This window comes from Hippopotamus amphibius, chromosome 17 (genome assembly GCF_030028045.1).
Source record: "Hippopotamus amphibius kiboko isolate mHipAmp2 chromosome 17, mHipAmp2.hap2, whole genome shotgun sequence".
Classification (NCBI taxonomy): domain Eukaryota; kingdom Metazoa; phylum Chordata; class Mammalia; order Artiodactyla; family Hippopotamidae; genus Hippopotamus; species Hippopotamus amphibius.
In genome coordinates this window covers 22,432,963-22,457,911 of record NC_080202.1, presented here as the reverse complement: position 1 = coordinate 22,457,911, position 24,949 = coordinate 22,432,963, and positions in this window count along the sequence as shown.

Below are 24,949 nucleotides of genomic sequence, written 5' to 3'. Positions count from 1 at the left end.
TGGGCTAGCGATAGGAGAGGGTTGTTGTGAAGATTAAATAAAACAATATTGGACCCTTACTTTGTGCCCTGTCAGGTAAGTGCTATTTTGCTCCATTTTTCAGATGATGAAACTGAGAGTCAGAGAGATGAAGACACTGGCCCAAAATCCCATAACCAGGTAAGTGGCAATCTGGTTGCATTTTCAGCCACTGTGGCCAGATGCCCTGTATCTAATCCCGTTTCCCCGTTAAACAAGGCTCCTGGTTGCTGGCTGGCTGACGCCCATATGAGGCTATGCACACACACACGTGTACACGTATGTCCTATGTGTTTCTGGTAACCTTGGTTCAGTTGGCTCAGGAACCTTTGTCCAAAGAAAACTTGCCCCTCCGGAAGAAACCTTTCACCCTGACCTTCAGGTCGTGAAAACTAGGGTGTGCCCCGGGTTACAGGAGGCAGTGTACTATTGACATACAGCCTTAAAGTCAGATCCACCTGAGATGGAATTCTGGTGGGCAAGTTGCTCCGAGCTCTGCTGCCCTCGTCTGTGGAGTGTGGAGAAGGTATTCGAGGAGACAGCGGCCCTGAGGTGTCTTTCCTGGACCTCTGGGGGAGCGAACCCAGGATGGCACAAGGCTTGGAAGGGCGGTCCCGGGTGGGCCAGAGGACCAAGCTTGAATGCTGGCTCTTCCTCTGGGAATTCAACCGTGTGCTCTTGGGCAAATAACCTCACCTCTCTGTTCAGTAAGTCCCCTACCTACAAACGAGTTCTGTTCCAAGAGCGCGTGCGTAAGTCCAATTTGTTCGTAAGTCCAGCAAAGTTCGCCTAGGTACCCAACTAACACAATTGGCTATGTAGTACTGCACTGTGCAGCACCACTGCTTTTATGGCTTCTTCTGGACATCCTGGGCTGGAAATAAAGATACTGTACTACTGCACTCTATGCAGTACTGTCCAGTAAAGTACACAAAAGCACAACCACCTGTAGAGGATGCACACATGTGACAATGTGCACCAGACACGTGAACTAACTTACGTGACTGGACCTGTGAACGCATGTCTACACCTTTGAAAGTTCGCAACTTGAAGGTCTGTAGGTAGGGGACTTACTGTACCTCACTTTCCTCGTCTGTAAAATGGGGATGATGACAAGAGTACTTACCTCAAAGGGGTGTTGTGAGGGTTAAAAATGAGCTAATACCTGCAAAGTGCAAGAAACAGAGCACAGCACACAGGCAGTCCACGTATCTGGGCCACTCAATTGCTCCTGCCCTGTGGCAGTTTCTGTTGTTCCTATGCTGAGCTCTCTGATGGCCGGGGAAGAGGCTTGTCCCTTCCCTGGCACACGGCAGGCAGGCAGGTGGTCAATGCTTTTTGGCTTGCTGGCCAGATGAGTGGCTGTGCGGGGCCCGGCCTGCCAACGTGGACGGGTTGCAGGCCAGCAACCCCAGCTCGCCCTCTGCAGCCCTTGGCCCTGCTGGTTCGTGGAGGACAGTGGCGTCTGCAGCACCACAGAAAGCCCCGTCCTGCCCCGCCCTGGCAAGTGGGTCTTCCACACTGCAGCCCTGGCCCAGATGCTCTGCGCTTCCCTCCCTTCTAGACTCTTCCCTCAGCCTCCTCCCTGCAGCCTCCCTGCCTCTGACTGCTCCCTACCAGATTCAGACATAATCTCCGAGCAGGGGTCCACTCCTGCTCTCCAGCTGTCAAGGCCCTTCACCAGGAGGTAAGGGCCTTCCCAAAGCAGCCTGCATCCCATTGTACAGAAGAGAAAATGGAGGCCCCACAAAGGGGAATGGTATCACCCCTCACAGTCCGGAGTAGAGGCAGCCAGCAGAGCCGGGCTCAGGAATGCAAGAAGGAAGGGAGGAGGGGACGCTATCAGTCCAGGCCTAGGACTGAACAAATGTGTCTTGTCCCCAGCCAGGAACGTTCCCAGGTTCTCTTCACCCTCACCCAGTCTGGGGCATTAAATGGAGTGGGAGGAGGGGGAGGACAGAGCCTGACCTCCCCAGCGCTGCAGAGCCCGATGCAGCCAGCTGTGGCGAGCAACAGCTGGATACACACACCAGGATGCACGGTCCCACGCCCTCTGCCAGGCTGGGCAGCTGGAGAGCAGGGGGAGGGCCTGGATCCAGGCAGCTGCCAGGGAGGGCAGTGCGGCAGCCCATGAGGCTGGGGGGAGGCTGGAGAGGGGAAGGGGAGCCCGGGGAGTGCTCAGCCAGCCCCCGAGTCCCAGGTCCCTTCCAGGGGGCCCCCAGGACACAGGCAACCACACCCTGACTCGTGGGTGAATTTAGGGGTTCTGTAGAAGCAGCCCTAACTGGGAACCTCGTCCGCCACTCTCCATCTCTGGGGAGTGGGCTGCAGTGTGGCAGCAGGAGGCTGATAGGGGTTCACAGGACAGGACAGGTCCTAAGAACGGCCCAGGTTGTAATAGCTGGAAACAACAGAAGAAGGAATACATACATTGTGAAATGGCATGTGATACCATCCATGCATTAAGGAGGATGTATCAACGTGGGTGATTCTCAATAGATAATGTTTAGTTTAAAAAAAAAGGGAGTCAGAAAAGAATCTGTAAAGTGTGATTCTAGTTCAAAAATATACAAAATTATGGACTTCTCTGGTAGTGCCGTGGTTAAGAATCCACCTGCCAATGCAGGGGACATGGGTTCAATCCCTGGTCCGGGAAGATCCCACATGCCACGGAGCAACGAAGCCCATGTGCCACAACTACTGAGCCCACGTGCCGCAACTACTGAAGCCCGTGCTCCGCGAGAGAAGCCACCACAATAAGAAGCCCACGTACCACAATGAAGAGTAACCCCCACTCTCCGCTACTAGAGAAAGCCCACATGCAGCAATGAAGACCCAATGCAGCCAATAAACTTAAATAATTAATTAATTTGAAAAATTGAAAAAAAAAAAACAAAGCTTGTGCGGACAAGTGGGCACCTAAGTGATAGGGATCACGGGAGGCTTCCTGGAGGAAGCAACCCCAAACTGAGATCTGGAGGATGAGGAGATGCTCACCATGAAAGGAACCAGCGCAGGGAGGAGTACTCCTGACAGAGATGGGTACATGCAAAGGCCCAGGGGAGGGCGAGGGGGACATTCGGAGGAACCCAGAGTTCAGTGCAGCCAGGAAGGGGGGGCGGTAAGGCTGGAGTGCTGGGCCAGAGCCAGATCTTGGAGAGTGAAGACATTTGAACTTCCTTTTGAAGGCCTTGGAGGCCCAGGAGGATTTAAGCAGAGGAAGGACAGGCTCCAGTTTGCATCTGAAGAAGAACTAAAAGAAATGTGTAAGATGCAGAATGGTGCAACCTGGCAATGAGTGGTTGGTGGGGTGAGGCAGTCTGCCTGGCCCAGTCGTGGCTGTGGTTTCTGTCGCCAAATGTGGGACACCAGGGTATGAGCAGGGTTGGCTGATGGGGGTGGAGCGGAATCTGGGTTCAATTTTGGTCCTGGAGACGGTCAGATGCCAACACCGCCCGCTGTCCCGATCCCCTGTGGTTATCCCCTCTGGTCCCTCCTTGCCCAGTGCTCCAAGCATCAGGTCCAAGTCTGAGCTTTTGTTTACCAAACATCCTCAGCATGTCAGCAGTGCAGGGAAAACAGAAATATCCAGCCACCTGGTTCTTGCCCTCCAGGCCCTTCCAGTCCGCAGGGGAGGTGGGCCACGTGCACAAATAGCAGCAGCACAAGGTCTGGTCTGAGTCAGAACTTTATTGCTTTTGACCGAGGCTGTCTGCAAGGGCAGTAAATGATTAAGGGCCACACGAGTGGTGCCCATAGGAATGGCCTCAGCGGGTCAGAAAGGAGGGAAGGCCCTGCTTGTTAGGGCCTTGGGGACGAAGAGGGGCAGAGCTGCTGGCCGACTCTGAGCCAGGGGAGTAGGTTCAAAGTCCCAGCTGTGCCCTAACGTGGGTGACTTTGGCCAAAGGGCTGTATCTGTGTGGACCTCTGTTTCCTCACCTGTAAAATGGGAACAAGGATAAAGTTCAAGCTTCCTATTCCCTAGGCCAGTGTGGAATCTATGGGGTTAGTGGACCCAAACCATCTCTGGATATGTGAAGTTTAACTCCTGTGCAAGGGATTGAGGTCCACTCTGCCCTGGTCACGGGGTTTGTTCTGGAGGCCAGTGCTTTTGGAGTCAAGCAGACCATGGCTCACATCCTGATTCTGCCGTTTTCTGGCTGGGCACCATTAGGCATGTGACATAACCTGTCCAGGCCTCAGTGTCTGTAAAATGGGATGGGTGCTCCTGCATCTAGGGTGAATGAGGTCACCACGTATGCCTGGCAGGGACTCCAGCAGTGACACCCAGTGCTGTGGGCATGGCACCAAATCTCTAGGATAGGTTGCCCCAGGGTCCTGGCCATTCTTAACCACACATCTTCCCAGCTACACAGGAGGTCCTTGTCGGCCCCTCCCTTGCCATCCTGCCCAGAGTGGGAGGGGCCCCAAGTCCCCATCAGCTCGAGCCCAGATAACACACACGCCAACAGGGACCCTGCGGAAACTCCCCAGATAAACGCTGCCGCCCCAGATAACCGGGGCCTATCAGCCTGTCATCTTGTTTTCCAAACCACGTTGCTGGTGATAAAGGGATTGTGCAGGGCTGCATCTGCCTGGGCCCAGGAGGGAGCTTCTCACGGGTTTTTTTTTTTTTCCTCTCACTCTTATTAACGACAAATGTTTGGCCTCTTCCGGGACAGACCTGTCCTCTGGCAGCCAAAGTCTCCCTGCTTAGCTTCCCCTCCCTCGCCCTCACATTTCCGCACGAGGGCCATTTGTCCCCTTTGTCATCCTTCCACAGAAGGAGATGAAGGCATCGGAGATGGGATTAGGCAGTGGCAGGCAGGCAGCTTCTGTTTAGCGGTCCGTGTGAGTGGGGCGCCCTTGTGACAGAGGCACCTACTGTAACCAGCAGTTCTTGAGGGTTTAGAATGCATAAGGGATAGCTTATCGGATCCCAGGGGAGAGGCCTACTGTCTCCTTTGTTTCCATTTCATAGGTAAGACAACTGTGGCTCAGGTCTCAGACACAAATGGTAAATAAATCTGGAACTGAAGGCCGGGGCTGAAGGCTCCAAACCCTGTACCCTTGCCCTCTGCACCCTGTTCCCAGAGTCTGCCCTGTACCTGACCGTTTCTGGGGCCTGGAAAGGAAAAGGTGGCTGCTCTCCTTGGGCACAAGCAGAAAAGTCTGAGCCAAAGCTGGAAGCTGGCTTTGGGCTAAGGCTGGGGTGCTGGGCTGGAACCTGAGCCTCATGGAATCTTGCTGGTCCCCCAGCTCTCGGGTCTTCACATCCCTGGTGGATACTGCCTTAGGGGTCCACTAGAGCAAGGGTCTCACAGGACAGATGGGGAAAGGGAAGCAGAAGAAGGAATATGATGTGCCCAAGAGTATCCAGTGAGTGAGTGCTTAGTTTGAAGACTCTGGCTTCCAGTGGTACCAACTCACCAATTTTACAGATGAGGAAACTGAGGCCCAGAGATGAGGAATGACTTACAAAAGGCTCCATAGCTAATTAAAGCAGAGCTGGGAATCGAATTGATCTGCAGTGCAGGGCTGTTTCCACACTCCCATGTTAGTCACGCACCGCCAGGTGCAGAAATTCACATGAAATCACAGCCACCAACCCTCCTGGATGGAGACTCGGATGCACAAGTAAGGGGCCACCCAGGTGGGCACGAGACTCATCCAGAGTTCTAAGTACACATGCTCAGGCTGACACTCTCATGACACTGTGTGGGACCCACTGTCACCTCCCCTCCCCCAGGACCTGGAAGCGACACCATTCACTTGTCCTCACTCCACCCCGCTCTCGCTCCCCACCCCTGCCAGCCCCCCACCTCCAGAACAGCCCTAAGCCAAGGAGCTCCATGCTGGGCTTCAAAAGGGCACTTAATTTTTCATTCTTAAATGCTGGGATGCTCTTGTCTTCCAGCTTCGCCCAAACCCCTTGGTGGAGATGGATGGGGCGCGGAACACAGTTATCAGAAAGATTAAGCCAGGACTTGTCATTTTTTTATATCACAAAGAGCAGTCAGCCCTACGAGTGATGTCCTCCACTCCGGCAGGATGAGTCCAGAACCTTTAGTGCCAGTAGTAAAAAAGACTATAAAAAACACCATCGGAGAAAGGGTAATGATGAGATTTAACTGCTCCCGATCACACACCTGGGGTCTGCTCACCGTGGAACCGGGGGTTCGGCCACATCATCCTTTACTGCAGTGTCCTTGTCTCGGAGTTTAAGGTCCTTCCGCTGAACCAGAACATTGTGTCCACTGCTGGGACCCTGGGGCCCGTCTGCCCCACCCCTCCCTCCCTGGCCAGGAGCACAGAGAGAGGGAGGCAGCAGGACGGACTTGGTCCTGGGAGGCCTTAGGGACCGTTGGGCCGGCAAAGGGGCCATGGGCTGGACTTCCCAGGCGTCCCGCTGAGCCGCAGCCGCCATTGAAAACTGAGGTGAGGCTAGGCTGTGGTTGGCTCTGATTTTATTTCCTTCCTTTCTTCTTTCCCTCCTCCCTCTTTCCACCTCTGTCTCACTTTTATGTGCCAAGTGCTATGCTACCTCCACCTTGGGTACCAGGGTCTTCCATTGCTCTTAGGACGCACTACTCTGCTCACCTGATTCCTAGCCATCCCCCACTCTGGTCCCTCTTGCCCCGCAACCTCATGCCACACTGCCCCTTTATCCCTCCTAAGGCTCTGTTCTAGCGTAGTTCTTCAAAATAACTTGCCGTTTCCAGCCTCTGAGCTTTCGTGCATGCTGTTCCCTCCACCTGGGACACGCCTTGGTTAGCTCATACGTGTCAGCAGGTCTCAGCTGTGACTTCCTCCAGGAAGCCCTCCCTGCCGTTCTTCAAGGGCACCTCAGGTTTCCTTGCTAAGAGCCCCCTCAGCTGACTGCGCTTCCCTGCCAAGTCTTGTGTCATCACAGTGTATTGTCATTGTTTGCTTCACCGTAAGGTCTGTGGTTCTGGGTCTGAGGATTTCGTGGTGAACAAAACAGATCAGATCTCTGGCCTTCATGGAGCTGGTATTCCAGTGGAGGTGGGTGGAATGGGACCATCTGTCTTGTTCAAACTTTGTGGACCTGTTTCTAAAGATGACATTGAGTTTAAGCCTCAAAAGGCCCTGTGAGGGAGGTGGTATCATCCTAACTGCACAGCCAAGAGCCCTTGGGTCACCTAGTTGGAGAACAGCAGGACTGAGGTTCAAGGCCAGGTCTGACGGGCACCGGAGCCTTGGGGTCTCCATTGCATGATACTGCCTCCTCTCGCTCACCCTGCTCGGGCCTCACTGGCCTCCTGGCTAGACCTTGGCATGAGAGGCACGCCCTTGCCTCTGAGCCTTGTCCGTGCTGTTCCCTTGGCCTGGGATACTGTTCCTGCAGAAAACCTTCGGCTCACTCCCTCACCTCCCTCAAGTCTTTGCTCAAAGGTCATCTTCTCAGTAAAGTCTTTCCTGACACAACTGCGTGTGCACACGTGCACACACACACACACTTACTCACACTCCTATGTGCCCCTCATACTCTGTATCTTACCTATTATGTCTACCTGACTAGAGTGTTAGTCCCTTGAGAGCAGGGATTTTGCTGATTCTATAAGTTGTTAAAATCTCTAGTGCCTATAATAGGTGCTCTGGAACCATTTTCTTTTTCTTTAATTAGTTAATTAATTAATTACTTAATTCACAGGCTGCATTGGGTCTTCGTTGCTGAGCGTGGGCTTTCTCTAGTTGTGGTGAGTGGGCTTCTCATTGCGATGGCTTCTCTTGTTGCAGAGCATGGGCTCTAGGCATGCAGGTTTCAGTAGTTGTGGCATATGGGCTCAGTAGTTGTGGCACACAGGCTCAGTAGTTGTGGCATGCAGACTCAGTAGTTGTGGCACACGGGCTTAGCTGCTCCATGGCATATGGGATCTTCCCGGACCAGGAATCGAACCCATGACCCCTGCATTGGCAGGCAGATTCTTAACCACTGAGCCACCAGGGAAGTCCTGGAAACACTTTCTTAGATGGATAGTTGGGTGGATGAGTGGGTGGATGGAAGAGACCCAGAGCTGAATACGGCTGGGTTCTGGACCCAGAGAGGCCTTGAGTCCAGCCAAGGGTGAGGGAGTGTCTCCTGAGTAAGAGGCGTGTTCTAACAGAGGTGTATACAGAGAAAGAACCACACCCCCCAGCACTCGTCCTCTCCCCACCGTAGGACAGGGACCTCTCCCGAGACTTACCCTCTCCCTGAACACCCAGGCTGTGGGCTGCAGGCAGAGGGCACCCCAGTCAGCCCCAGGGTGGACAAGCTGGGAGGGGCTGAGAGAGCTGGACCCTGGTGAGGCCCTGGCGCGGACTCTCTCAGGTCTGGAGCATCACCGGGGAGCTGGGGAGAGGACGCGAGGAGACTGGAGCGCCTCCCTCTGATGGCTGCTGCTCCTGCGCCCACAGCGCCTGCAAAGGGCCATTCCCAGGGCCCAGGAGGCTCAAATGCCAGTCCCAGACTCCACCCCTGGGGAGGGATAAATTAGGAGTTTGGGATTAAAATATACACACAACTATATATAAAATAGATCACCAACAAGGACCGAGTGTATAGCACAGGGAACTATACTCAATATCTTGTAATAATCTATGACGGAAAAGAGTCTAAAAAAGAATAAAAATGTTTAATATATATATTATATATAATGCATATTATATACAATATATTATATATATGTATGACTGAATCACTTTGCTATACACCTGCAACTAACACAACATTGTAAATCAACTATATTTCAATAAAAATTTTTGAAAAAGAAAATCATAGTAACATGGGTGAGAAAAGTCCCCACCCCTGACCCACCAAAGGACCTTGAGCAAGTCACCTTCCCTCTCTGAGTCCTAGTGCTTTCTCTCCCATAAAGTGAGAAGATTCGAACACACGAATCACTCCAAACCTTTTCACGTATGAGGATCCCCTTCAAAATATTTTTGTTGAAGCATCATGTACGTAGACAAAAGTGTGCACATCATATTCAATGATACTGCACAAAGTAAGCAGGTTCATGTGACCAGCACCCTGGTCAAGTAATAAACATCAGCTCCCCACCAGCCTCCGTGGGGCCCTGTCCCAGAGGCAAAGACTCTCCTGAGAGTCAGTGCTGTAGGTTGAGTTTTGTCTGTTTTTGAACACCTCAAGGATCCCTTTATTTTTTTTAAGATATCTTCTTTTTTTACAGATTTATTTATTATTTTATTTATTTACTTATTTTTGGCTGCTTTGGATCTTCATTGCTGCACGCAGGCTTTCTCTAGTTGCGGTGAGTGGGGGCTGCTCTTCGTTGAGGTGCTCAGGCTTCTCAGTGCAGTGGCTTCTCTTGTTGTGGAGCACGGGCTCTGGGCATGCAGGCTTCAGTAGTTGCGGTGCATGGGCTCAGTAGTTGTGGCTCACGGGCTCTAGAGCACAGGCTTAGTAGTTGTGGCGCATGGGCTCAGTCACTCCGCGGCATGTGGGATCTTCCTGGACCAGGGCTCAAACCCGTGTCCCCTGCGTTGGCAGGCTGATTCTTAACCACTGTGCCACCAGGGACATCCCAAGGATCCCTTTTTACCCTGACACAATACTCTTTGGTAGCCAGCCTCTAAGATGGCCCCCGATGATGCTCGCCGGCTGGTATTCACCCCCTGTGCAGTCCCCTCCCACACCGAATCAGGGTGGTCTTAGTGACTAATGCAGTGTGGCAGAGGTGACAGTGCATTGTGGCTCTGCCTTGTGCTGTTGGATCACTAGCCCAGAGGAAGCTAGCCCCCACGTTGTAAGCCATCCCATGGAGAGCTCCTCTCAAAGAGGAACTGAGGCCTCCCACCCACGGCCAGCACCAGCCCCGGTCGTGCGCGTGTGCCACCTTGGATGCAGCTCTTGCAGCCCCAGTGAAGCCTGCAGAGGGCTGCAGCTCAGGCCAGCGTGTGATTTAACCTCATGAGAGACCCTAAGCCAGCACTGCTGGCCAAGCCACTCCTGAATTCCTGACCCATGGAAACTGCAAAAGCTAATAAATGCTTATTATTCTTTTAAGCTACTAAATTAGCATGGGGTTATCATCTGTTCACAGCAAAAGATATGTAATATGGTATTCATTGATGGAGCAAATACCCAATGAGCTACACCTCCTAGGCTTTCAGGAACCCTTTAAAGGTATCCCTTTTTAAAATTATCTTAATAGTATGTACTCACGCTTGAACAAATGGCCTTCCCTTTGATGCAAGACAAAGATTTGGCCAAGCCAAGGAAAGCAATGACCTCAAGGGCCTGAGGCGCCCAGGACTGGGCCAGGATAGGGAGCTCCTGCTGACTCAGTTCATCGCCGCAGCTCTTTTCCTACTAAAACTCTGAAATCAGAGCCTTTCAGGAAGCCATCTCCTGGTTCTTGCTCCTTTTACATTGTTGGGTGGTAGACCCTGGTAATGAGGAACCCAGGCTTTGGGCTCCAGCAGTCCTGTGACCAAATCCTGGCTGCTCCTCTTCCAAATCTGGGTGAGCTCACACAAGCAGCTGTACTTCTCTGAATCCCAGTTTCTCATCAGAAAAATCGGAGGACAGAAGCCTCCCTCGTAAGTTGCTGTATAAGGCGGAAATACCACACGCCTCATCGTGGTGACGCTTTGGAAACTCTCAGGAGGCACGGCAGCTGTCGTGACCATCAAACCACAGTCGGGTGGGTTCTCCCAGGGGTGTCGGGAGACTGTTGTCTCCCAGGTGGAGGTTTGGTCCTCTTCGGCTGCCCCACGTGCTCACACCCTCCTGGCTCACCTGTGCCCCGGCCGCAGGTTTGAGGGGCCAGGGGAGCATATGGCCTCGTGACAGAACTTGGTGGGAGACGGGTCTGCTTCCTCTCCCTCGTTACTGTCACCCCGGGGCCTGAGCTCTCCTTAGCAGAGGCCTGGATAACGAAGGCCACAGCCTATTAATTGTGGTGACAGTGATAAAGGAAGGGGGGAGGCTGCTATTTGTCTTGCCCGTAACCTCTCGCATCATTCCAAGATGAATGAAAACTCATTTTCTGCTTTGATTCGGTCTAATTTCCCTGGGCCCCCTGGGCCTGGTTGGGGGAAGGGACTCACAGCCCCTGCTGAGAAGGAATGGAGGGGAGGAGGGGGAGGGGTCAGAGGTCACAGAGGGAGGAGGGTAGACTCCATCCACTGGGGAACCAAAGACTTGCAGCGGGGGTGGTCGTTGCACTCATTCATTAGGCGCCGACTGTATGGGGCCTACACATGTGCTAACTCATTGGATTCACAAACGATCCTGCAAGGAGGGACTCTGCTACCCATTTCATGGATGAGACAGTAGTGGTGGTGGAGAGAAAGGGGCTTATACAAGGTCACACAGCTAGTGAGAGTCAAAGCCTGGCTTCAGCAGGGAGGGTCTGTCCAGTGCCATCACCAGCTCTTTCCTGTCACCCACTACATCACCTCCCACCTGGATGGATGAATGCCTTCATCAGAATGGAAGGCCCTAGAGGGGAGGGACCATCCAGGTCGGGGAGCTACCACCCACCCATCCATTCTCCCCCAGGGGACAGGAGCAGACAGGAAAGGAAAAGGATGGAGGGTGGACCTTTTTCTCCATCAAAGAGCGGAGACTGACTGAGGGCCTTCTTGGAATAGCCATTTTCGTTTTTGTAGGATGGAGCCAACAGTGCCTGCCTCCCAGGACCACAGGGTGGCTGGGGAGGGGGTGGTGATGAGCGTGTGTGTGAAGGTGCTTCACACCTGGTACTCCCTCTCTGTTTGTGGAAAGGGAGAAGGAGACAGTAGCCCCCAGCAATGTGAGCTGCTTTATCCCAGACTGATTGACCATATGTCCGGGGGTCACCTGCCGGTGAGTCCCTGCACCCACCCTGCCTGGTCCCTTGCTGTATCACCAGGGTCCCGTCTGATGACCCAGAGGTCCAATGAAGCCCAGAGAGTAAGAAGGGCCTGGGCCCCACGACCTGTCTGCACAGCCTTGTGGCCCCAGAGAGCTGCTTGGGGTGTGAAGGTGGGAGACACTCCCGGGTCTGGTTCACAGCAGAAACGCACCAAAGCGTGTTGAACATGCTTCATACAACATCCTCTTGGGGCTCTGGGGCCGAAGATGGAGGGGTTGCAACGGGCAGGAAATTTTAGGTGATGCAATGCGCAAATAAGAGTGTTGGTTCTGCAGTCGGGTGGCCTGGCGTGGAGGCTCTGCCACGGACTATGTACTCCGTGACCTTGGGCAAGTTGCTTTGCCTCTCTGGACCTCACTTCCCTTACCTGTGAAATGGGGTAATAATAGCATCTCCCTCATACGCTTATCGTCAGCTTACGTAAAGCACGTAGGGCAGTGTTGGGTACAGGTCAGTGCCTGGGGTCGTGTTCTGAGGGAAGGCGGCCCGGAGGGATGTCTGGGGTCGGGATGTGTGTGAGAAGTGAGACAGCTGACTCCACTTGTGTCCCACCTCCCCCACCTCCTCCAACGAAGTCCTCCCATCTGCCCCAGATCTGAATTGCAAATGGCCTTCCCTTCTCCGCTACTCAGGCTCCAGCTGGAGCCAGGACAGAGGGGTCCAGAGAAGATGTGTTTCTGCCCCTGCAGGATGCCTACAGCCTGGCTTTGTCTCAAAGGGTCTGCAGGCGGGGCCCTCAGACCAGGACCCCTTTCCCGCAGTCTGGGAAAGGGGAAGAAACGCCCCGATAGAACCACCTAGGCTGGCATTCAAGGCCTTCACAGTTGCTTCCACCTTCTCTCTCTGCTTTTGTAAGAAACCTCTGCTCCTTCCTCCCCCTGCCCCTACCTCCAGCCTCAGCTCCACCTCCCACTCCCTGAAGAGGTGTGTACTGCTGATCATCCCATTCTACAGATGGGGACACTGAGACTCAGAGAGGTTCACAGTTAGCAGGTGGCAGAGCTGGGATGCACAACTATATCTTGTTCACTCCAGAGCCCAGCACTTCACCATGACCCTGGCCTGCCACAAATCACACTCTGCCAAAACACATAAAAGGAATGAAGTCAGAGAGCTTGGAGTTGTAATGAAGGTATAAAAGGAGCTTCTACAGGAGGTCTTTCATTCACTGATTTGATATTTACCGAGCACCTACTTGGTGCTGGGTACTCAGAGATAATAATAATGTGATGAGAATAGCATCAATGATAACGGCAACATTAATGACAGCAATAATGTGATAGCAGTTTCTGACATTTCCTGAGCTCTTACTATGTTCTCGGCACTGAGCTAGGTGTTTTGTATGCAAAGCCCTAACCCTCATAGCAGTCCTACGAGGCAGTTCTATTATTTTTTTTAATTTTACTGAAGTATAGTTGATTTACACTGTTGTGTTAATTTCTGCTGTACAGCAAAGTGATTCAGTTATACACATATATATTCTTTTTCATGTTCTTTTCCATTATGGTTTATTACAGGATATTGAATATAGTTCCCTGTGCTATACAGTAGGACCTTGTGATTTATCCATCGTGTATATAATAGTTAGTATCTGCCAATGCCAAACTTCTAATCCTTCCCTCCCCCCTCCCCCTCCCCCTCGGCAACCACAAGTCTGTTCTCTATGTCTGTGAGTCTGTTTCTGTTTTGTGGACATGTTCATTTGTGTTGTATTTTAGATTCTACATGGAAGTGATATTATACAGTATTTGTCTTTCTCTGTCTGACTTACTTCACTTAGTATGATAATCTCAAGGTCCCTCCATGTTGCTGCACAGGGCAGTATTTCATTCCTTTTTATGGCCAAGTAATATTCCATTGTATGTATGTACCGCATCTTCTTTATCCATTCGTCTGTTGATGGAAATTTAGAGTCTTTATTACCACGTTATAAATGAGTCAACTGAGGCTCAGGAGCTCAGGTACCTAAGGTGACACAGATTTTATACACCTGAGCAAGAATTGAACTCTGGCCTATTTTGAATAACAATGACAACAGTGGCAATCACTGCCTAGCACATGCTGGGTACTTTCTGTGCACAGGACCGTTTACTGAGCGCTCAGAATGACGAGGTAACCTTGAGAAGGAATGACACGTTTAGTCTCATTAAGCTGATTCATTCACCTGCTTCCAGGCTTACTAGGAGCAGAAGGCCTGGCCTCAGTCTCTTTCTTTTTTTTTTTTTCTTTTATTAATTAATTAATTTATTTATTGGCTGCATTGGGTCTTCATTGCTGCACACGCGCTTTCTCTAGTTGTGGAGAGCGGGGGCTACTCTTCACTGCAGTGTGCAGGCTTCTTATTGAGGTGGCTTCTCTTGTTGCAGAGCACAGGCTGTAGGTGCACAGGCTTCAGTAGTTGAGTCGTGTGGGCTGAGTGGTCGTGGCTCGAGGGCTCTAGAGAGCAGGCTCAGTGGTTGTGGTGCACGGGCTTAGTTGCTCCACAGCATGTGGGACCTTCCCAGACCAGGGCTCGAACCCGTGTGCCCTGCATTGGCAGGTGGATTCTTAACCACTGAGCCACCAGGGAAACCCCTGAGTCTCTTTCTGCATAATCACGGGCAGCCTGCAGGGTTAGGCAGGCCGGGGTTTGAGGAGGATCTGTAAAATGGGAAGATACGACCCAACTTACAGGATGGTTGTGAACATTTGCAACATTCCTTATTGAGTAGGATTGACATTTTGTACCCTGAGAATGGGCCTCCCAGCCAAGATGTCTATCCCAGGTCCCAGAGCATCCCATCCTCCTCCCTCCTCGCCCCCACCTCCACCCCTTGTGGGGTCCTCTGTCTCCCTCTGTCCCCTTGAGAAGCTCAGCCACTTCTGCAAAGGAGTACCTGATAGATTTTTTTCTTCCATCAAGTTCTGTGTGGGGACATAACAGAGACACTTGGGGTTTCAGGTAAAGGGAGAGTCAGAGACTTAGAGAGAGAAGTGCGGGAGGGGAGGAGAAAGGAGGGAAGGAAAAGAGAGATACCAAGACAGAAAGAAAATTGAGATAAAATAGGAAAACAAAACAAAAAGCCCAGAATCAAAAGACCAAGACACTAACAGACACCACGGAGACAGAAAGATGGAGACAAAACAGAGAAAGGGCAAAAAAGAGAGAGAAGTAACAGAAGCTGGAAAGATGCTGCCAGAGAAAAAGTGGATTGGAAGGGAAGGGTCCCTCCAGCAGCTGGGCAAGGACAGGGACAAAGCTACCCCCTTGGCCCCCCGCTGAGCAAGGCTTTCAGACTCCAGCGTCCTGCTGCTGAGAGAGAAAAGCCTCTTCTCCCACATTGGAATGAATTTGATATTCAATCAATGAAGATTAACTCACCGAAGGTAAGGGGGTTTTTACATCCATAAGGAAGTCAAATACGATTATGCAGATGAGAAAATTATCCCGAGATGAGGCGCATCTCATATATGATAACTCCGGGAAAGGGTGGGCTCCCACGCTGATTAGCTTATCTTCAAGACCAGACCGAGATGCGGGAGGCGAGGACCCAGAGATGGGCACTGCGCTGACCAGGAATCCTGCTCGAAGTTGGTCAGAGATAGATGTCTGCTCCCTGACGTCCTTTTCTGGAAAAGAGGACACTCAGCTTCGGTCAGGGAGACCTTAAGGAGAGCCTTGACCCTGCTGTGTCCATTGAAACCCTTTGGAGCTCAGCTTGCTCTTGAAGTAAAAGAGCGCTCCAGGGCAGGTCTTCTCAAACTTTAGAACGAGTACGACTCACCCGGCAATGCAGGTTCTGATCCAGTGGGTCTGGGGTGAGGGTCTGCGTTTCTAACCAGCTCCCAGGTGATGCCGATGCTGTTGGTCCGCAGGCCACACCTTAGGGGGCCCAGCTCAGTGGTCCTCACCCTGGTGGCACGTGAGGGTCCCTTGGGGAACATTTAAAAACCTGCCGATGCCCAGGGCCCACCGCAGACCAATTAAACTAGAATCTCCTGGAGAAGAGCCTGGGCGCTGGTATTTTCAAAAAGATGATTCTAATGTGGAGCCGGGGCTGAGAACCGCTGGCCCGAATGATACGTAGGATTGTGAGAAGTCCGTGGATCTATTCCAAGTCTCCAGGGACTCTCATGCCACCAGGCCCTCAGAAGCCACAGACGTGGGTGGGGCCGTGGAAGAGGTGGGGAGGGACTGGAGATGGGGTGGGTAACACAAAGTGGGACGGGCCGAGGACACGGCCCCCGGCCGGCTGGGGGAGACTTGATGGTAATTGCCAACATCAGCCCTTGCGTATTAAATACCTACTCGGTATAACACACGTATTCTCTACTACGTATATTCTACTGTATACACACATGTGTTCTCTCCAGCCCTTAAGTGGAGATATTATCATTTCCACTTGACAGATAAGGAAATGAGGCTCAGAGAGGCAAAGCAATTTTCCCAAGGTTGTGGTCAGGATTCGAACCCATCTTAGTCTGAGCCCCAACGCCGAGGGTCTTTCTACTCTAGCCATGGCCTCAAGGGAGTTAGTGGCTGGCCCCTGGGCCGTAAGGCCTGACTAAGCCAGGAGGTCCCACTCTACCTCCTCTACCTGAAGTAGGCCGACCTCACTTGGTAGAGGTGGTGGAGCAAGGGCTTGGAAGTCAACAGCGCTGAGCTCAAATCCTTCTCTTATAGCTGTGTGACTTTGGGCGAGTCATTTACCTTCTCTAAGTGACAGGCAGGCTCCTCCTTGGCCAAATATGGATAATGAGGTCCACTTCCGGGGTTGCTGAGAGGAGGTGAGGTCAGGTAGCACATGCGTGGCATGGAGTAGACACATGTAGACAGAGTGGACCTACGTGTGGCCAGAGTAGATCTTCCCCTTGTGAGAGGATGGGAGCTGGTTGAGTCAAGACTCAAAGGTTCTAGAACTTGTGACTCTTCACTCCCACCCTGAGAAGCCCAAGAGCCAGAGCCTTGGCCAAGGGACCACAGGTCCTTCCTCCAACACGGACATGAACCCGGTGCTTCCCAGGTGATGTGAAAGGGCCCTACCCAGGCCTGTCTGCACCTCATCTGGACTTGTAACCACCATCCCCACAATACGGACAGCTGGGACTGGACCCTCTGCCCAGAAGCCCTCTGGGGCAGGTCTCCTCTGCCACCCCAAGGAAACTTGGGGTGCAGCCTCCAGCACCTCTCCCAGAGCATGTGCTCCATTACCTGTTGGTGAGCAGGGGTGGGGGAGCTCTGGCCCTTGAGTCCCCCCTGTAAAGTGGGCCTGGGCCATCTCGAAGGAAGCTTCCAGCACTAGATAGCCTTCCTTTCCTCTCCCAAGAATTTGCCTCGGAGAACCGTCCTGTGTCTGGGGCTGCTGAGTAGGGTTGCACCCTACACCAGGGGGCCAAGTGGGGCAGGAATTCAGCCCCTGATCGGCTCGCTAACCTGTGCTTCTTGTATTTTGTCAGGAAAACACCCTGTGTGTCATGGGGGAAGAACTTACCTCTGTGGGCCTCAGTCTCCCAGTCTGTAAAATGGAGTAGTAACGGTGCTCCGTGAAGGTTCAATCGCTGCCCGCCTCCCTCCAGCTTTGTGTCTGCACAACCTCCCCTCACTGCCCACCTCACCCAGCACCCCTGGTGCCCAGGCCCTCTAACAAACAGCAACTTGGAGCGGGGGTGCCCTGGGCAGCCAGCAGTGGAGGCTCCAGTCCTCATTCTGTTTCTAGCTCCGCATCACTCCCCAGAATCTCCTCCGGCAGCAAGTGAGGTTGAGGGCGAGGAGAGAGAGAAGAAAGGGAAGGGAAGGGTCCACAGTGGGGGAGTTACCAGCTGCCTCCGTGCTCACGGGTTTCTCTGTTTCCTGTACCCACGATGCTATATCATCTCTCGCTGTCCGTGCGTGCCTGGTGCTCGTCTGGGCATCCGTGCACCTGTGAGTGTATGTATCACTGTGACTTCGTGCCTGTGCATGTTGTAGATCTCCATGTGTCTCTTGATCTGTGTGTACCCACCTGTCTCTGTGTCTGATGTGTGTGTGGGTCTAGATATGTGTGTGTGAATCAGAGGGGTGGCTCTGTGTACATGTGTGTCTGAACAGGAGAGTATAGTGTGTGGCGTGTGTGCACCTGCGTGTGTTCGAGTGGGTGTGAGTCTCTGCCTGGGTCTGTAGGTACACACGGCAGTGGGTGTGAGGACCCGAGTATGTGTCTAGGTTAGTGTGTATTAGTATAGAGGATGAGTGACTGACTGGGATGTGTGTGTCTGTGTGTGCAACGGTGTGGGTGTGTATAGTGTGTACGGTTGTATCTGTGTGTCTAGGTGGGCAGGTATGTGTCTGTGTGTGGTAGGGTGTGAATATCCGGGTGTGTGTCTGGGTGGGGTTATCGGCTTGGAGGGTTAGCGCATATCACCGTGTGTATCTGCTCATCCGTTTACGTGGTATAGGGTCTGAGAGTGTGTCTGTGTGTGTCTGCGTGTGTGTGTCTGGGTGGGGTGTATCAGTGTGTGGGAGTGTGCATGAATCACTGTGAGGGTGTCTGTGTATCCCTGTCTGGAATGTAGGGGCGTGCGTACCTTTGTGTCTGAATGGGGCATATCAGCGTGTGTGCGTGTCTCTAGATCTGTGTGTCTGTGTGGGTCTGCACCTCTCCAGCTTGGCTGGGCCCAGGCCCTGTAAATCCATCAACTCCACATGATTTTGTCAATCCTGACAGCTAACTTCAACATGACGACAAATCTGGCCCCAGAGGATATTAAGCAAAGACACATGAGCCTATAATTTTCTGCTTCCACGTGTGAGATGCTATAATAATCAAAAGAAAATGAGTTTCTAACTACCCCAGCTCTTTGTGCTGTTGCCTTCATGCCGGCTGCACTAATTGAATCACCCAGCACCACTGTATCAATGGTAACTTGGGTATTGGGGGGTAATCAGGCGTGCGGGGGGACCAGCTTGGAGAGGTGCGGGGGCTTTTGTGAGGGTCCCATCTGCCTCTTGCACCAAAGCCGCCCGCCGCCCGTCCGCATTTGGCTGGACAAGCGAGTGACTGAAGGGCAGTCCCTCACCCAGGGGAGGGTCTGGAGGGGATGCCTGGGGGAGGGGGCACCTGTACCCAGATGCTGTGGCTCTGGCCCCTTGGTCCCAGGAGGAGAACTGTGCAAAATAACAAAGGTCCAGACTTTGGAGATAGGCCTACCTGGGTTCAATCCTGGCTGGGTTCAGTCCTTATGTCATTGGACCTCTGGGGCTCGGTTTCCTTGTGCGGTAAATGGGACAACCCGTCCACCTCACAGGGATACGGAAGAACACACAGATTAAGCACAGAGGAGGCGCTTGGCAGTTGTCATTATTTTTGTTGTTACCAATGCTTCCAGTGCTTTACCATGCCTTAGCTTCACAGTGTGAGACAGGGCTCATTATTCCATTCTATGTCTGCAAAAACTGAGGCTCAGCAACATTAAGTAACTTGGTCACTTGAGACACAGCTCTCTCTAAATACAGTTGTGGGGGTTTGAAGCAGGACGTGTGTGTGTGTGTGTGTGTGTGTGTTCAAAGAGGAAGGAGAATAGTTCCTGGTGGCTTCTGGAGGTCCCCCACCCAACAGACCTTTGACTCAATAAAAATAATGGTTGCTCACCCTTATACAGCACTTACCATGGGGCATTTACTGTGTATTAACTCCTATAACCCTCATCCTGAGTTTATGAGGTAGAAATGCAATTATTCCTGTTTTACAGATGAGAAGACTAAAGTACAGAGAGGCTGAGTAACTTGCCCAAGGTCACATGGCTGGTAGGTGGTAGAACTGGGCTTCAAGCTAGGAAGTCTGTCCACACAGTCTTCATTTTAATCCATTCCCTGTTCTTCTTCTTAAAGATCCAGCTGTATTCCCATCCTCCCTTTTGTTCCTCAGAGTCTTCTAAACTGAATCCTTCATTTACCTCTAAGAAATGTCCTCTCTGTCCAGCCAAGGGACCATTCCTCCTGAAATGAACCTCCAGAGTGGGATGGAAATTTCCCCATCTCCAAACCCACTGTGCACCCCTGCATCAAGGTGGGAGATCACCCCATGTCACTCTCTGGCTTGAGCCTCACCACTTCCAATCAAACAGTAGTTGTCCCCAAGCAGCTGCTATGCACCTGGGACCTGGCAGGGAACTGGGGTGGGGGAGGGGGTGGGCACTAGAAGAGGAAATTATTATAACTCCATATTTTTGTACAGTATACAGACTTTGGAGCCAGGCAGATCTGTGTTCTGATTTTGGCACTGTCACTGACAAGCTGGGGGCCCTTGGGCTTGTTACTAAACATCTGTGACTCAATTTTTCTCAACTATAAAATGGGAACAATTTTCCCCCAAATATAAGGAGCAAGGCAAAGATGTCTGCTCTTACCGCCCCTATTTCACACTTTACTGGAGACCCTAGACAGTGCAATAAGACAAGAAAAAAAAAAAAAAAAAAGACACACAGATTGGAAAGGGAAAAAAAAAAATCTTTATTCACAGGCATGATCATCCTCACAGAAAACCCTAAGAAATCAATTCTCCCCAACAAAAAACAAAACAAAACAAAACAAAAAACTATTGGAACTAATGACTTTAGTAAAGTTGAAGGATACAAGTTCAATATACAAAATCAATTGTATTTGACATACTAACAATAAACAATTGGAAATTGAAATTAGAATGGGGATGTTAATCCCACCTCACCAAGGTTGCTAGAAGGAATAAAATGAGATAAGATTTATCTTGAGGTATCTAGCTCACCTACTTTTTCGTAAATTTCTTTAGAGGTGGAAAGAGAAAGAGGCTGGTAGAGAATCTCACCCAACACCCATCCCTTCCTGTCTATACCATGACCACTGGAAGGGAGTGTTTCTGATATGTCCTTAAGTAATTGTGTCAATTACAAATTTTAGGGCTTTATTTAATCTACAAATGTGGGGGAACAGGTGGGTGGAGAGGTGGTTCATCAAAATCTAGGGGCTCCTGGGAAACATTGCCATGAACACGTGAACATCATCCATCATGTGGGCTACCCAGAGGAACTGAGAGCCATAGCCTATATGCATTCTGCCTCCTCTCCCTCCACCGGCACTTCTCATCTTTCTATTATTCAACACTTCTACTGAGCCAGGCCCAGGAAGTACAAAGCAACCTGGATAAATTTTAGGTCAGTCTCAGCCTGGGTCATACCCAAAAGGAACCCCAAGAGCTTCCATAAACACTGATTTGCAACAAAGTCTTTACCGAACTCTCTTGGGCAAGCAGTAAAGTGGAGAAAGAAATTACATCACATAGCATACAGCAAAACTCTCTCAAATCCTTTTTAGTCCTGTCTTTCCCCAAAGTCTCATACCCCTTTTTCCTTTGTCTCTCCTAAAACTTCAGCTCTACTCTTTTTGCCTCCACTACTTGCCAACTGCATAGATTCTATTCTGATCCGGCTTGTACTGCTGAGAACTTTACACTCTTTTTTGTGTGGGAACTCTATCTGTGCCTTTCCCCCCACCCCCCACCCCCGCCCTGATCAGCTCAGGTATGGGAATGTGGGGGCAGCACTGGGGGAGCTGTAAGTATTTAAAGGTAAAGTACACCTTAATATATTGGTTCCTGCTCATCAGAAGCCCTCAAATCACTCAGAGCCTTGTAGGGGGAAGATGAGTGTAGACGGTTATACCACACATAGTGACACTCTCTGAGAGGCCGGTCCGACATACGACAGATGCAAAGAGGTGACCTGATCCCTTCAGAGCGGGGGCTCAAGAGGAGGTGGCGTTGACCCAGGGCTTGAAGGACAAGTAGGCATTCATCTGATGAGAGAATGGAGAGGAGAAGGGAAAGGAATGAGCAGTTATGCTTCACCTTCTGGCACTTGGTATTCGTTATCTTCTTTATTACCCACCCACATGGATAGTTTTATGATGTGGGTGTACATTAATATTCCCATTTTAGTGACTTGGAGATTGAGGCCCAAGGGGAAAATGAGCTTGTCAAGGTCACCCAGAGAGTAGATAGGATTGAATGCTGGTCTCTATGGCTTCAAAACCTTTATGGTGGGCAGATGGACAGAGAGGAGGAGAACCCCAAAGAGTTCCCACGTGTGGAGGGCTAAGGGTGCAACTCTGGTCACGGAGACACAGTAGCGGAGACAATGGGGAGCAGATCAGCGTGAACAGCGCACCACCACTGATGGGAAAGGCGGGAAAGACTATGAATGTGTATCTGCTTATTTTTGCATAACAGATCTCTGAAAGGATATCCAAGAATTGGGGACATCCGTTGCCCTTGGGATGGAAACTGGGGGATGGGGGAGCCCTGGGGGATGGGAGGGAGCCATTTCACACTCCCTTTTATACTTTCTGAAATTCGAATCATGTGAATGTGTTACTTGTTCACAAATAAACCACTTTGTTCTTAAAAGAAAGTATGCAAATAAGTAAAAGAATAAGCATTATGCGGTAATATGAAAATTCAGAATAAAACAGTGCCCAGACATTGATCATGCACTTGAGGGACCATGAGATGGGTCACCTCTGGGTCCAGGGCCAAGCCCTGGTGGGGAAGGGATGTGCGTGGGGGCCTGGGAAGGAGAGTCGCCGTGAATCTGAGTTGGCAGTCAGGCTCTCTCAGCTCGCTGGTGCCACGGATGCTCCCTCTCCAGCCTGATGGGTGAGGGGCTGTCAGACAGAGGAGGGGGGTGCAAGAGAGACGTCCGAGATGGGATGGGACATTTGGGCAGTTGGGGCCGATTTGTCGCCATTTTCACGGGCAGACTTGGGAATTAAGTGGCATGAAATTGAGCACAGACCAAGTCCCCCCCAGAGACGGGGCAGCCCTCGCCCAGGCGGGAAGAATGCTGAGGGGGCGGGAGTGGGAGGGGTGGCCGGGCCCCACGCTTGGCTGCTTCTGGGTGCAGATGGAGGGAGAATGGAAGGGGGCTGGGCCAGCTCCTCCTCCCCGACCCCTCCCCGCCCTCCTCTCCCCACAGACAAGCAGAGGGTCTGCCAGACCCCAGCGTTGGGCCAAGCCTGGGCTGGCTCCCTTGTGCCCAAGGACCTCTGGGAGTCAAGGTTGGGGGTAGCAGCCAGGCAGGAGCCCATTCAGGGGACCCCTCAGACCTTCTTGCTTATCTCAACATCTCTCTGCTGCCAATTTTGCTCAGTGCCCAGGAATGGGGACATCCTGGAGACAGAATCTGCCCCCTCTCCTGGGTGAGGAAGAGGTGAATGGGACAAAGCATCTATGGGGAAGATAATGGGGACCTGGGCTCCAGTTTGGGTTCCCACAGTGTGGCCTGGAGTGAGCTACTTATCTTTCTCTGAGCCTCCATCTCCTTCCTTATCTGTAAAATAATACTGACATCCAGCATATATGTGATGTTGACCACATGCCTGGCATTGTTCTAAGTGTCTTGTATACTCTGTGGCAATTCCTTTGATCTCAAAAATAAATACCTTATCAGCTGGTACTGTTATCTGTTACACTTCCATTGTACAGATGAGAAAATAGATCATCCGGCCAGGGAGTGGTGAATATAGGATTTACTGTTGAACATTCTGCTAACTCCAGGAGTCAAGGGGAAGATTACATGAGACAGTGCATATTTTTGGTTTAACCCATGGTCCATGTGTAACCTGGAGCTGCTGGCATGTCTACTCTGTTTGCCCATCAGTGGGGAACAGGAAGTTCAAATGCAAAACGTCAGAACCAGAAGGGATGGTCCAGATCACCTCGTTTGCAGTCAGGGCTGGACAGATGGAAAACGCGGACCAGGGAAGGGACGTCACTTGTACAAGGTCACACGTCAAGTTGTGGCCGGGCTAGGACTGATGGGGTCAGTGACCCAAGCCCTTGCCCTTCGGGGGTCCTGAGGGCAGCCCAGACCTTTGGAGAGGGCAGCTGACTTTCTTTCCCATGAGGGAGAAGCATCAGCCTGGAATTTCAATCCCTGTAGGTGCTATGAGCTCCGCGTCCTCCCTCCCCGGGTGGAATGAGACCTAGCCCCAATCCCCGTGGGGGTGAGGGGAGCAGACAACCTCCGTCTGCCAACCTGGCCACCTCCTCCTGGGCAGAGACGTGCCCTACAATTAGGAAGGCTGTGTTTGCCTCAGCGCTGGGCCCAACAAGCCCGTGAAAGCCATGAGGAACCCCGCAGGTGGCCAGGGGGAGGACAGGCCCCATGGTGCTTAATAGGACCTAATCTCTGCCAGTGTTGTTGGAAATGAAAATGAAAACAGCCGCGATTTTGTGGTTTAAAAATTAGCATGTGTGCCTACATCGTAAGCCCCTGGCCCACATTACCATACAGATTTATCCCAGGCCCAGCACGCGGCCAAAATATGTAATTACACACAGGCTCGGGGTGGCAATGTCTCTCCTCTTCCCTATCTATATAATACGGATTTTTAAAAATGAGAGCTCGATCTGGAATTTTGCGAGGACCTACTTTATGAAAGATGCTGCCTGTGGTGGATTTGGGAAAAGGGAGGGTCTCAGCCCCATCAGCAGCATTTGAGGGGGGCACATGGATGTGTCTGTCATCTTAAGAGCCATCTCCCTGGGCCAGGGGAAAGGAGAGCAGGGAAGGGAAAGGTTTACCATAAAGCACTGTGCTGTCTCTGCTCTGGGTCCCACCCAGGACTCCCATACACATTCTCTCCTTTCATCTGCACAGGAAGCCTGAAAAGTCAGTATCTTTATCCCACTGGAAAGAGGAGGAAACTGAGGCTGATAAATGGTGAAGCCCAAGATTCAAACTCATAACCCCAGAGGCTCTGCTCTTTCCAAAGTGCTACATATGGCCCCCAACTTCATTAGGCTCTCGTCATCTGACCAGTGACCTTAGTTGGAGTCATTGCAGGAGGAAGAATGGGGTGATGGATGTGAGGAAGTGGGTTGATGTTCAACGACGAAGACTGAAGGGGGATCAGGTCTTCACGTGGGGACCAACTGTAGAAAGAAAAAGAAAAACAGAGATCGCACCCGTTAGCACAAGAACTGACACGCAGGAGATATAACAAATGAATGATTGAGGGAATGAATGGACCAGAGCCCTAAAATAAGTATCAG